Genomic DNA, 15632 nt, shown 5'->3' with positions numbered 1-15632 from the left:
GATACAAAACTTACCTTCAACTTTACCCAAACCAGTTTTGTTCCATACTCCTTATCTCTCTCCAATTCAAACATGCTCGGCTTCTAATCAAGCTTTCTTGGGGATAAGGTTTAGATCAATTTTATTGTTTACCTAATTTTATTCGTCAGAAAATAAAAGAAAAAAATGAATAATCTACACAATTCTGTAAAATTTTGGAAACAGAAAAAAATTATTTTGAATATAAAGAATTCAATTTATGTTTAGATTTGATTAAGGATATGTTTTTTTATATTGATTAGTTAAATCCATTTTTAGTTTCAAAATTAGGTTATATTCAAATCGAGATTTGGTTAAGAATGATTGATATTCGGTTTTGAGTGAAATTTAATTTAGGAATCATGTGAAAGAAACAAGGACTTGGTTTATTTGGTGGGCAAATATTATGTTTCTGCATTGAAGAATATGAGAAGAGAGAAAAATAAAAAGCGAAGAAGAAAAAGAAAATAAAAAAATAAAAGTATGGGGACTAGTTTTAACAAATGAAAAACATAGAAAAACTATGTTAAAAAAATAGAGAAGGGAGGAAAACAGAGGGAGAAGGAGAAAAGAATGGAAAATAAATAAATAAAAAGGAAAAGTTTAAAGAACATAAAAGAAAAAAATTAAATTGATCAAAACAAAATATATATATATATATATATAGGGACCAATTGTATAATTTAACCTCAAATTTTCATTTGAAATGATGATTTAACGTGCTATGTCAGCTTACCGTTATAACGTTAACGGCAATTAATGCTCAATGACTAAAATGTTACAACATGATAATGTAAGTAACTAAAACGTAATATTTTAAATATAAGTGACTAAAATATAACTTGAGACAAATAAAAGTGACTATTTTGATATTTTATCCTTTCAAATTCTAACCTCTACGAAATCTACCTAGATGGAAGACAGATGGAAATATGTTATCAATATTATTGAAAGAGTCTTTCAAAAGTAATTACGTTAGTTTGAATATTTAGAAAGATTTTGCTTTTATTCTAAATAATTTTAAATATTATTATTTTTAATTATTTTTTAAATATTATATTTTAATTACAATAATTAGCGTAAAATATGATTTATTATTTTAAATTATTAAATATAATTAAAATATATTAATTTATCAATTCAAATATTATAATATATTTTTTAAAAATAATAATTAAAGCATTTTAACATATTTAGTGTAACATCTCAAAAACTCTTGGTCGAAAATAATATGAGATAAATTTTAGTGAAATAAGATATAAAGAAAGTAAGGGAAGTTAGAGAAAAATGAAATAAGAAGTATGTTGTGAAATATTAATTTGAACTAGGGACTAAATCATAAAAATATGAAAAGTTATGTGGTCTAAGTGTAAATATTTAACATGTGAGGGGTTAAAGTATAAATATGAAAATTTTGAAGGGCCAATAGTGTAAATATCTTATGGGCGGAAGGGTCTAGAAAATAAGAAATATGAATTAATAATGACCAAATTGAATAAGTGAAAGAAAAATGAGGGACTTTAAAATTCTATAAAGGGTAAAATAAGATGGTCAACGTAAAAGGTTTTCCAGTAAAAATACCCTCCTTGTTCCCTTAAAATGTCTTACCAATATTTTTCATAATACATTTTCCAAATTGATAAAGCTTTGTTCATTATAACACCCCCATACCCAACTCGAACATCGGGTCAAAACACCGAAATGTTACATTCTCTGCTACATTCTTCGCTTATCAAATATTTTCTTATAAATTTTCATAACTTTTAAATTTCATCTATTTTTGTCATAAATGTTCAATATTCACTAATTAATTATATTAAATAAATTTTATTTCTTGTTACTCTTTAATCACATAATTTATCTCGATATCTTGTTTTACATATTAAATTTCTATGTATATCACTTCTATTATTTCATCAACATATTTTCTCAAGTTCAACAATTTAGTCATTGTCATAATAAAATTCCATATTTTTCACAATTTCACTTTTACAATACTTTATACATATTTCATAATCTCATAACACATTCATTAAATTTTTATCATAATTTTCTTAGTCACATATTAAATTGATTCACACTTAAATTTTTGTACATTTTAAATTTAGTCTCAATCACCATGTAAATTTTTTTTACCATATAAGCACTTTAATCAAATAATTCATTATAATATCTTATGTCACATAACAAATTTTCATGCATATCACTTCTCTTGTTTCAATTATGAATTTCACAAAGTTTACAATTTAATCTTTAACATCATGAAGATTCATTATTTACTATAATTTCACCTTAACATCACTTTGAAATCAATTCACAACTTGTTATAAATATCAAATGTATGTTTGTTTCATTGAGAAAAACTTTTATGAAATATTTTTAGGAAATCATCAAACAACGAAAATATTTTACATAGATTTATCCAAACACCAAAAATATTAATTTTTCAAAAAGTAAGTCATTTTTCCAGAAATTATTTTCTAGAAGTAAGTCATTTTTCTAGAAATTATTTTCTAGAAGTCATTTTCAGTGAAATAAATGGAGTCTTAGTTTTTGGGCGATAAGGGTAGAATGGATTCAGATTCCCCTATTCTAACTTTGGAAAATCATATAAAAAAATTGTAAAAAAATTATTAGGGGATGAAATTTATATTTTTAAATTCCTAATGAGTCTATCTTTAATAGAATCAAACGGAAACATCATCTGAACCTCATACTAAGAGATAATTAGCTTTTAGTAAAGAAAGGTCGAAGTTGTCAAGCAGCAGAACAGAGGCAAATTTGAAGAATTTGTTGTACTAATTGGCTAAAGTAGAAATTCTAAAAAATTTATGGTAAAAATATATTTGAGTTTAGTTTCAAAAACATCAAGAGGATCTTAATTTTGAATTTTTTAACTCAAGATATAAATAATTTAGTGAATACAACACAAGTGGACAGTTTTGATATGAACACATTAATAAATAGTGGAAATATAGTTAATGTTACACATAAGCATGTTATACTAAAAGCTAAATATTCTAATATATATATATATATATATATATATATATACACACACATAAATGATGAAGAATGGAGAGGAGGAAGAGGAAAAAAATAGTAGATGAATTTAAAATGTTACGAAATGGTTATAAGTGATAAAATGGTTAATACATGTGATAATGTTTAAATGAATTAATAAAATAATAAGCGAATAATAGTTAATTGATGTGATTTTGGAATCTTGACTAAAAGTTTATGAAGATTTAAATTAATTGGCACAATTTAAAATAAATAAGAAATATCTGAAGTGGATAAACTACTTTTTAAAGTGCAAATCCTCCGATAGACTTATTTGTAAAACTTTAATAATTGTATTACTTTTATAGACTTTGTTATCTTTGATTGACTATCATGTTTTAATGAGCTCCTTTTAACTCGTAAATAATTTTGCCATAGATTTAATTATTACTATAATGAGTAAAATGATTTTCAATAATCAAATAATAAGATAAATCAATATGAAATTTCTGTAGTTGCTTCGGCAACGAATGTGATATCCCGATACCTAAACTCAGCGGTCGGGTTAGGGTATGGAGGTGTTACATTTAGCATAAAATATAGTTTTACTTTATTTAATTAATGCAAAGTAACATTATTCAAAATAATAATTATTAATATAATAAATCTAATATTAATTAAATGATAATCAATATCTTTAGAATTCTATTCAATTAATAATTCTATTTTATATTAATAAAATTAGTCCACCTTATTTTTTACTTTTAAATTTTACTAATAGGTAATTGTATTTATTTGTTATATAATTGTCACAATTTTTTATATTTTGTACTTAGAATTTTATTCAAGTAATAACTCTATTTTAAAATTAGCACAACTTTTTAACTAGTAATTATAAATCAAATTATAATTATTTTAAAATGTTAATTATCACAATTGCTATTAAATTATAATTATTTATAAATGTCCAATTATCACAACTCTTATTTTACGTCAACTTTTTATATTTAGATGTGAATTTTATAATATGATGGGAAATAAAGGGTATTTTCATCAATTCAAAAGTTTTTCTAAACTTGTACTTATATATATGATAGATACATATGTGAATATTATATTCAACGAGTTCGATATACATATTATCTAAGTAAAAATGTGAAACATGTTTAATATTATTTTAATATCCCTATACATATGTGTGTTTAATTTAAACTTTGTCAAATTAAACTAATTATAAAAACTTTTTATAATTAATTTAACTCATGTGATGATTGAAAAAGTCTTAACTTCCTCTAAGTTTTGATCATTCGAGCCATAGACTTTGTAAGATCTTGTAACATTAAAAATGATAGTAGAACACTTCTACTATTACAAACAATGAGTGACATCTAACAATGCATAATCATTGCTATTCAAGTCGTAGGAAGTTGTGATTCAACATAACCTTTTGTGATACTATTATCATATAGTTTGTCCAGGGGCGAAGCCAGAACAAATTTTTAGGGGGGCTGAATGAAATTTTAATTTTTTATAGTCTATATCTTTATAATTTTTAAAGGATTAAATCAAATTTTTATAATTTTAGGGGGGTCAAAGTGCAACTTTACCTTTACTAATTTAAAATTTTTTAAAAAAATTAAGGGGCTAAATAAAAATTTTACATTTTAAAGGGGGCCAGAGCCCCTGCCAGCCCGCCTTATATCTGCCCCTGAATTTGTCCCTTTGTCTATGATATCTGGACTGAACACAAGTTATTAAAACCAATTACACTTGTATAGTCCAACCTTTTATTTCTTGAATTCCAGGTAGACTAAGATAAACAAATGAGTTTGATATTCTATATCAACTCATTTGAGTATGATCATTTATTTCTAGTCTTACTTGATAAGAAGCCTAAGATATTGCTCATATTATGCATGAGAGACAAATTTCATCTTTATCGTGTTGAATCTGGTACCCTAAGTGTAGTATTTTCATCTATAGACACTTATAATTTTTCAAACAGATTGGTTAATTAAAAAATTCACAAATTACATTAATATACTTTGTATAATGTCTTCGTGTGGTTTTTGCATGCAAAACAAAATAGAAGCAAATATTGGCTTACTGGTTGTCTGATGTTTAAAATAATACTAAGCTATATTACGTGGTCAGATTGTAATACAGAAAAGCAACTTATATTAGTAAAGGAACCTAAACATGTCCTTAGTGTACGGAAATGTGTCTATATTGCAGTAAACATGCAATTGTTTTCTATGTTTGAATGATGAATAAATAAAGTTAATTTCATATTTCACTATTATGTCTTTTGTGTTTTTGTCTTTTATATTTTGTATGCATGGCGAAATTGTAATAAGCAAATATTAACTCATTGATTGTCTAAGTTCAAACTGATGATAAGTGGCATTATAAGAACATTTACATTGTCAGAAAGACAACTTACTTTAGTAGATAATTTAAACGAATCCGTAATCTCATAAAAGAATCAAAGTGAGCATTTGATTCAAATACTTCTAAGGATTATTATGTCTTATACAATTTCAATTGGGGAGATGGCTAGTTTTGGCTATCGGAGCATGTTACTCCATAGGTAAAAACATAGATGTATTCATTAGAAGAATTATACATTGGACTGGACCCAAGATTAATTAATTATGAATTCGTTTGTGAATTAATTCACTTGTGACGTTCATGGTGTGATTTACCTAAATTCAGAGTTAGCCACTAACCATGCATTTATAACATATGTCCTTTAATATATGTGGAGGCTTATGCTCTAAAGATGATTGAGCTCATAGCCAGTATGCTGGGTACGTTACTTGTGTATGGCATGACTTTACTAGCAACAATGGAATTCATAGCTCAATTAAAGAATTAACGATATCTTCTCATTGGAATTGTGTAGATTGATAAACATGGAACGTGACCACGGGTTGTTTTTTCTCGAACGAGAAATTTATCATAATTATTTGTTGACAGTGATCATATTAATCATTAAGAAGACATAATGGTGGCAATGAGATAAAATAGGATTGTATTGAGTGAACGAATTTAACTCAAAAGAATCAAGGATATCATATGAGAGTAACACACACATGATGAGGTCATTGGACAAAATAGTTTGATGAATTGCTTTCGTAAAGAGTATACAATAAAGAGTTTTCAATGTGGACTGACTCCATAATTAAATAAATTGTGAATTATTGGAACGATGCTTCTGGACATAATTGTAATTACTTGAGCCTAATTGTATATGTCAGATTGGTCCCTCCGTTAGCTCAACAAAAGCTCAATTGGATTGCATTTGAATCGGAAAAAAATTTTACAACTTTGAAAATAATTTAATTGAGTCGATTATTCGATGTGGAATTAAATGCGATCATAAGAATTGTTCAACTAGAGAATTTGATTAAAAAATTTCTTGAAAATTTAATTTAGAAAATCTAATTGATTTGGGAAAATTAATTTTGATTAAGTAAAATTAAATTAATCAAATTAATTAAAATTAATATCATATTTTTGGAAATTAATTTTCAAGTCAGACAATTGCCATAATGGGTTATTGAACTTGAAAATTGGACATGAGATCAAAAATTGAGCCCGAGAAATCAAAATTGAGATCGAAATCTAAAACTGATCAACTCGAGCCAAACCAGATCGACGATCCAATTGGTGGTAGGACCGGATCAGTAGGACCATCACTAGGCCCGAACCGAATAGACAACAGCCAAACCGGCTCAAGATGTTGTGAAGGTATCGCACCGCGATGGCACCATTGGACACAACTGTGTCGGCTGCAACGACGGCAGCATTCCAGCGACTGGCGGGTGGTCCTTCGACAGTTAAGTAGTGGAGGAATCACACTCCTACGGGGACTCCACTGGATAATTTGATTTCAAATTAACTATTCCAAAATAATAATATTATAATATATTTAATATTAAATTAAATTAAATATTTATCTTATTAATAAATATTATATTAATTTAATATTAAAGTGATTAAGTTTAATCATAATTGAACTTTCTAAACTCTCCTTATATAAAGAGAACCACATGTCATTATTTTTCACACACTTAAATTCAAGAGAAAGTTTTCTAAATAAATTATTTTAAAAGATTTCTAGAAATATTTTTCTTATTTATAATTTGACCTAGAAGTTTAAAGAAATTGTGAAATTATCCCACTAGTAATTTTGTGAAAATTTTTTTATTCGAAGCGAGCTCACACTCGACAGACATGAACTTGAAGATAGGAGAGAAGACTACTCGGTCAAAGCGTTCATCCTAGACAAATCAAAAATGTATAATTTTGATTAAGTATTTATTACTTTAGATATCACCACCAAGTTCTTGTTTTGAATTTTTTTTAAACTTTAGTTTTTCCCTTAAACTTATTTCTCACTGCATTTTCTAAATCTAATTTTCCAACAGGCCAACCATAGTATATCTAACTAGGGTTGTCGCCCCCTCCCCCTCCCCCAAAAAAGAAAAATCCTATTGAAATAGACTCCTACTAATTCAACAAGTGTTTCACTTCTTCTCCCTATAAATAGATGGTGCCGGTAGGGTTAAATACACAACTTTGAGATATTATTCTTCTGCCCGAAAATTGTTAGAATTTATTTTCTAAGTATAAATTTTATTTTCTAGAATAACAATTCTACCTGTTTCGATTGAATAAAGATTTGTTTTCCCACTGAAAGTGAAATAAATTATTTTAGAAGATTTCTAGAGATATTTTTCTTATTTAAAACATGACCCGGAAGTTTAGAGAAATTGTGAAATTACTCCACTAGTAATTTTGAGGAAAATTTGTTGATTCGAAGCGAGCCCACACTTGGCAGATGTGAACTTAAGGATGGCGAAGAATACTACTTGGTCAAAGCGTTCATCCTAGACGAATCGAAAATGTATAATTTTGATTAAGTATTTATTACTTTAGATATCACAACTAAGTTCTTATTTAATTTTTTTTTTAAAACTCTGGTTTTTCCCTTCAACTTAATTTTCACTGCGTTTCCAAATCCGATTTTCCAATAGGCAAACCCTATTATATTTAACTAGGGTTGTCGCCACCCCTCCCCCAAATCCTAGTTAGACTAGGATTTTGTTTTTCTATTGGAATAGATTTCTACTAATTCAACAAGTGTTACACTTCTTCTCCCTATAAATAGATGGCACCAGTAGGGCTAAATACACAACTTTGAGATATTGTTCTTATGCCCAAAAATTGTTAGAATTTATTTTCTAAGTATAAATTCTATCTTCAAGAATAACAATTCTACCGATTTCTATTGGAGAGAGATTTTTTTTTCTATTGAAAGTAAAATAAATTATTTTAGAAGATGTCTAGAGATATTTTTCTTATTTACAACTTGACCCAGAAGTTTAGAGAAATTGTGAAATTACTCCACTAGTAATTTTGTGAATTTTTTTTTATTCGAAGCGAGACCACACTCGACAGACGTGAACTTGAGGATAAGGAGAAGACTACTCGGTCAAAGCGTTCATTCTAGACGAATTGAAAATTTATAATTTTGATTAAGTGTTTATTACTTTAGATATCACAACTAAGTTCTTGTTTTGATTTTTTTTTAAAGCTCAGGTTTTTTTCTTAAACTTAATTTTCACTGCGTTTCCAAATCTAATTTTCCAACAGGCAAACCTTAGTATATTTAACTAGGGCAGTCGCCCCCCTCCATCCTAGTTAGACTAGGATTTTGTTTATCTATAGAAATAGACTTCTACTAATTCAACAAGTGTTTCACTTCTTCTCCTTGCTAATAGATGGCACCAGTAGGATTGAATACACAACTTTAAAATATTGTTATTCTGCCCAAAAATTGTTAGAATTTATTTTCTAAGTACAAATTCTATTTTCCAGAATAACAATTCTACTGGTTTCTATTGAAGAGATATTTATTTTCCCACTAAAAGTAAAATAAATAATGTATGGTTCTGTGTTTGATTCGAATTCAATTGAGTCCACTCTCGAAATAGTTCGTGATAAGAGAATAACGGAGAATGTCATTCAGTTAAAAGCAGGGAACGACAAGGATCCATCTAGTCAAAAACACAAGTACGATTTTGGTAAAGAGTTTATTGCTATAAATATCACAAACCAACTTGATTTTCAAAATTTTAATTTTTTGCTGTGCAGAAAAGACCATTTTTGAATTGATTTTTTTTCCAACAGATCATTCACATCCCACTACTGTAACACCCTCTAACTCTTTTTCGGCATCAATAACACCCCATAATCCCAAACCGTTGCCGGAATAGGGTTACGAGGCGTTACCGAACATATTGGTTAATTTACAAACAATTCATGAATAAACAACAAATATATTAAAATTAAATCATTAAGTCTCTTTTATGAACCCTCGAGGCCTAAATCACGTATTATAAATTAATAGGGACTTATTCAAGTACTCCGAAAATTTTTCGTAATATAATAATTATTATTATTTTAAAAAAAATTCAATATAACCCCTTTAGAAACATCTAACCTTCCCTGCAATTTCAAATTTGCAACTAACTCAACACAACAACAACTCAACAAATACAATCTTCATCCAAATCACATTTGTCTCATAACAATATCACTAATCCTTATTTTATCTAACATTATATCCATTCATACTTTCAAGTAGTATTTAAACATCTTAATTAATTTCCATTCATATCATATATCAACTTATATTAACTTAACTAATATATTCACGAGTTGATACAAAACATAGTCACATAAGCTCCTATACATGCCATATAAACCATTTAAAGTATTTATAACAAAATCTACTGGAAAATCGAGATAGTGTGACTTGAGCGTGATGACCTGATCCTCTGACCCTCTCGTTAATCTACAAAGAGCAATAAACATTACAAGTAAGCTCACTATAGCTTAGTAAGTTCGTCGGCTTAAACCATAAACCTTACCAATATTAGTTTCCAAAATTCAAATCATATGGACATTTCAAGTAAATTATTTTCATCCTGTAAGTCATAATCTCATTTTAAAAATAATTTACTTAATTGAGCTCAAAAGTAATGATAACATTATTTACATTTCTTTTTCCACACGTTACAATTACGACTTACCAACTTGTCAATTTAAGGAACGACTTACGGATTTGAGTACATCGTGATCTGAAGCCCGAAATCTAATTGAAGCACATAAGTGTTAAACGGAAGCCCGAAGGCTAACTGAAGCACATAAGTGCCAAACGGAAGCCCAAAGGCTAATCAAGCACACAGTGAATGAAACCCCAAAAGGGTTAATCAAACTCATATGACTTAACGGAAGCTCGTAAGAGCTAAGCAGAAAGCAAACACGAGTTCGCAACAAATGTTGAATCTCAGTTTACTTGGATAATTTACCGTCAATTCATCTTTTTCACCGAACGATCGTACTCATTTCCTGCGTTCCGTTCCTCCGAAATACTCAGTTAAATTTCGTAACTTTTGTACATTATTTAATTATTTTAAAAATTAACATACATAAATATTAATCACCATTCATAAAAAACATTAAAATTTAATAATTTAACTGCATTTAACTTGCGGAACAATTTGCGATGAGTTGTAGAGATTTACGGAACTATTAGAATTTTCTCTTTCCTCGTTTATCCTCGATTTCTTGATCTATAATATAAAATTTTTCACTTATCAGTATTGACTTCACATTCATTCTATTTCACATCCTTAATGTTTATAACCCGCTTATAAGTAACATTATCTGCAATTTCACTATTTACCTATGTATATTCAATGATGTCCATCCGTGTCATATTCACTAAATTATTTTTATCTTGAGCTACAGAACTCCAAATTAGGATCCGCTAATTTTCCCTGAAACTAGACTCACATATCTTCTTATCATAAAATTTTCAGAATTTTTGGTTTAGCCAATAAGTACAGTTTATTCTTTAAAGTCACCCCTGTTTTGCTGTCTAACAGTTCCGACCCTTCTTCACTAAAAATTAATTATCTCCTCGTACGGAATTCAGATGATGTTCTCATTTATTTCTCTTGAAAATAGACTCATTCAAGATTCTAAACATATAAATTTAAGCCCCTAATTATTTTTATTAAATTTTTTATGATTTTTCAAAGTTAGTCTACTGCTGCTGTCCAAAATTATTTTAGTGCAAGTTGTTTATTACCATTTTTCCCCTAAGCTTTTAATAAATAACAATTTCGTCCCTACTCAATTAGCCTCTCAATTGAGATGATTTTTCTCAATTAATACTTTACCTAGACATTATAAGTTATTTCACAACTATTAAAATTCAGAATTTCCACATAAAACCTTAACTTCAACTCTTTCACCATTAGGTCCCAAACATTCACTTTCCATTCAATTCTTTCAATAAAATCAGCATATAAACAATTTAAAGCTCTAATTCCATGCTAAATCATCATATACTTCCAGCACATATTCATAGAAACTTCCAATTTCTTTCATAGAATCAAAAACTAATGAATTCAACAAGTGGACCTAGTTGTAAAAGTCATAAAAACACAAAAATTTCAAGAAATAATCAAGATTTGAACTTACTTGCAGTAAAAATATGAAAAACCAGCTTAAGAAAACCCTTATATGGTGTTTTTTCTGATGAGAATGCAGAAAAATAAAGAGAAATCTAGATAATTCCACTTTAGTCCTAGCTTTATTAAGTAAATTTTGCAATATTCCAAATTTACCCTTAATTCAGCAATTTTCCTGCTGATTTCAAGCCCCTTGCCGTCCAGCCCAAATAGACCTTGGGTCTATTTTCCTTTTAAACCCTCTTTTTTTTTTATCATTTAAGCTATTTAATCATTCCTCATAATTTTACATTTGTTATAATTTAGTCCTTTTTATTCAGTTAACTATTGGAACTTTAAAATTTCTTAAAGAAACTTTAATACTAACTTATTAACACTCCATAAATATTTATAAAAATATTTATGGCTCGTTTTAAAATTTTCAAACTCTTGATACCTCATTTTCGATTCTAATTTTTTTTTAAATATTTATTTCTAGTACACTATTCGCTATTTCAAAAATTTTATTTATTTCTAGTACACTATTCGCTATTTCAAAAATTTTCCTAACTTCACATTTAAATTATATTCACTAAATTATTAATATTTTTCTACTCATTTGTCGGATTTAGTGATCTCGAATCACTGTTCTGACACCACTGAAAATTTGGGCTATTACAACATCGGAATAGGATTACGAAGCATTACCAGTCGCTACAGTTTATAACACGAATCAAATAAAATTAAGCGTTGTATAGTTTAGTATTATATCTTATTAACCCCTTTTTATGTACATTCAAGGCCCATGGAATAAATTAAAACAAACCGGAACCTAATCAAAAGCTTATAAACTTTTTCGTAAAATTTCCAAGATTTCTCTTAATGAACAGTACCACATGCCCGTGTGGTTTAGAGACACGCTCGTGTTGTCACCCCGTGTGACTCACACGGCTAGGACATGCCCGTGTCCTCTACCCGTGTACTTCTCTGACTTGTTGCTCATGATCAAACTAGTTTTACACGGCCAAATCACATGCCCGTGTGCTTAGCCCGTGTGGATTTATTTTTCAATTCGAATCTAGTGCAGTTTTCACACAGCCATGCTCATGCCCGTGTGCTGTGGTCGTGTACCTCACACGGTTAAGACACACACCCGTGTCTCTGCCCGTGTGATAAAACCTAGGTATTTTGTTTTACAAAATTTAGGTGCAGGGGAAACACGGCCTAACAACATGCTCGTGTGCAAGCCGTGTGTCTCATACGGTCTGATCATATGCCCGTGTGACAGGCCTTGCGGACTCAAAATGAACCTTATAACTCAAGTTTACCACGATGCAAGCCTTGAATAACATGTAACTTAAAAATATAATCTTTCAACCAATCCAAAAGATGATTAAACACACCTAATACACATTAAACCTTCAGTATAACGATTTAACTCACGTATTTTCAATGACTATTTAACATAGAATTTCCAAACATTATACTTAAATACCATCCAAATCAATTCAAAATAAACTATATAAGTGATTATATTATAAACATAAATTTTGCTTATATAGATTAACCTTTATCATTCTTACATTAGTAACATTCATATTCAAAATAACTTCAAAAGACAATCTAGGTACATGGCATTTCTCAAAATAAAATACGTCACCGAGTATTTGAGTTCGGGCTTGGCTTGGATGCTAAGTTGTTAGTCGCTTTCGTACCTAATCTGCGCATAGAAACAAACCGTACGCTGACTATGCACTCAGTGGTATTTCTATAAACCAACACTTAAAACAAATATTAACACAAAATGTATTTAAGCTATTAACTTCAAATTTAATAGTGCTACTTATATTCAAAGTTCTTTCTCAATGAAACATTCAGTTCAATAATATATCAATCAATAACAGTAGATTTTCAGTACAATAGCACAGTCATTCAGTTGTCCAGTGCAGTAAATTTACCCCTATTAGCATAATTTGGACTTTAATGGACACACGGATCCAACCAACACACCAGTACAGCACATTGTGCCTCATCGGCTTTGCCGAAGTAAACAGTAGCAAGTACAGTACATAGTACCTCATCAGATTGTACCGAAGCATCGGAAACAGTACGACACACGAAGTGCCTCATTGGCACAAAGTCGAAGTAACAGTACGACACTATTAGTGCCTCATCGACCCATGGTCGAAGTATCCCAGTACATTTCCAATCCTATGGCATGCCAATTATATCCAACCTAGCCCGACACTGTTAATAGGGTATTCATTTCACTTAAATTTTCAGATAACAGTCCATATACATTGCAATTCAAGTATTCACAACTCAATTCAATTCAATACAATAATGGCATTACTTACCTCTATGTTACTTACCATATATATATATAAGTAATAAATGCATTAATAATTTTTAAGTTCAGTTTATAGAAATACAAACCGTAATTCTTGATTTACTCTTCATCAACCTTCTCTTTTCCATTATTTGCCGATGTCTCCGGTACTATGTTAGCTACGAAAATTAAACAATTTATACTATTAATACAATAACAATTCACAACAAATAATTGAATTTGTATTCAATTCAAACATCAGTTTCAATTTAATCCTAATTAACACTTTTACTTTTATCACTTAATCCATACTTCATTACTATTCAATTTCCTATCATATTCACCTTAAACATTAGTTATCCATGGTAAAACCCTAATTTAAAGTTTCTTTCAATTTAGTCCCTCAAGCATAAAACTTATAGCTTCCTTTACAATTTAATCCCTTAATCAATTCTAACTTGATATTTATTCAATTAAATCCATAATTCAACAATTTGTTCAACATAACCCATGTCTAAAAATCTCCTAACTTTCAAAATTTCCACTTACACCAAGTAATATTTGTCTTTAAAACTCCAAAAACATCAAAATTATAAAGAAAGGAACTTAATTGACTTACCAAATTAAGCTTGAGGCTTCAAAACCCTAAATTTCCCTTTTCTTTTTCTTTCCTTCTTTCTTTCTCTCTTTTTCGTTTTTCTTATTCTTCAATTGTCTCTTTATTTCTTTATTTTATTTATTTTATGTTTTAATTATGTGCTTTATTTTATTATTATCTTTAATATATTATTATTATATTAATTTCTTAAATACTAAATATATAATATATGTATATTATACATACACATGGAATAATATTTTCCATACATTTGGCACTATTCCCTTTTATGGGTTATTTGCTAATTTAGTCCCTTTAATTTTTTTTAGTCTATAATTAAACTTTTGCACTATTTTCAATCTAGTCCCTATGCTAAATTAACCTTAATTCAAGCTAATTCACCTAGCTAATTAATCATTTAATTAACACTCGTAAATATTTCTAATAAATATTTACGAACCCAATTTTCTGAAATAGTAAGCCAAAAACTTGATTTTCGATACCCATAAATTTCAGGTCATTACAACTACATAGATAGCGGCATACCAACAACAGTCTATATAGTACAACCATTTACGGAAAATGTTTGATATTGTCAATGTATATGATTCACAATGTTGGAACCATGATGATCTCAAGTCTAAGGATCATACATACAATAATCTCTATGAGAAATGTCACGATTATTTCATAATAATCCAATAAGTATTCTCATGATAGGTCATTCTAGTAGATTGTTCTTTAACATAAACTTATGTGTTGACTAGATATCTCATATCCATAACAAAATTTGTTATCAATCAAGCACATATTAATCTCAATGTATTATTATTGTCCAAGCCCACAATAATACTTGACTAAGGACATTTAAGAATAATATGTGACTTTATCATTATACGATTTATTTAACATAGAAATAAAACTAAAAATAACAATGACTACCTTTATTAGTAAACAAGGTAAATGAGTAGATTAATAAACTTATATAATCCAATATTTTATTTTTTAAATCTCAAGTACACCAAGATAAACAAATAAGTATGATATCTCATGTCAACTTATTATAGCACGATCATGCATTTATATCCTCCCTAGATCAAGGGACCCAAGATCACTTTAATTATTTAGAAGGACAAATCTTATCTTGACAATT

This window comes from Gossypium arboreum, chromosome 11 (assembly GCF_025698485.1).
Source record: "Gossypium arboreum isolate Shixiya-1 chromosome 11, ASM2569848v2, whole genome shotgun sequence".
NCBI lineage: Eukaryota > Viridiplantae > Streptophyta > Magnoliopsida > Malvales > Malvaceae > Gossypium > Gossypium arboreum.
Note: the sequence above shows the minus strand (reverse complement) of the source record.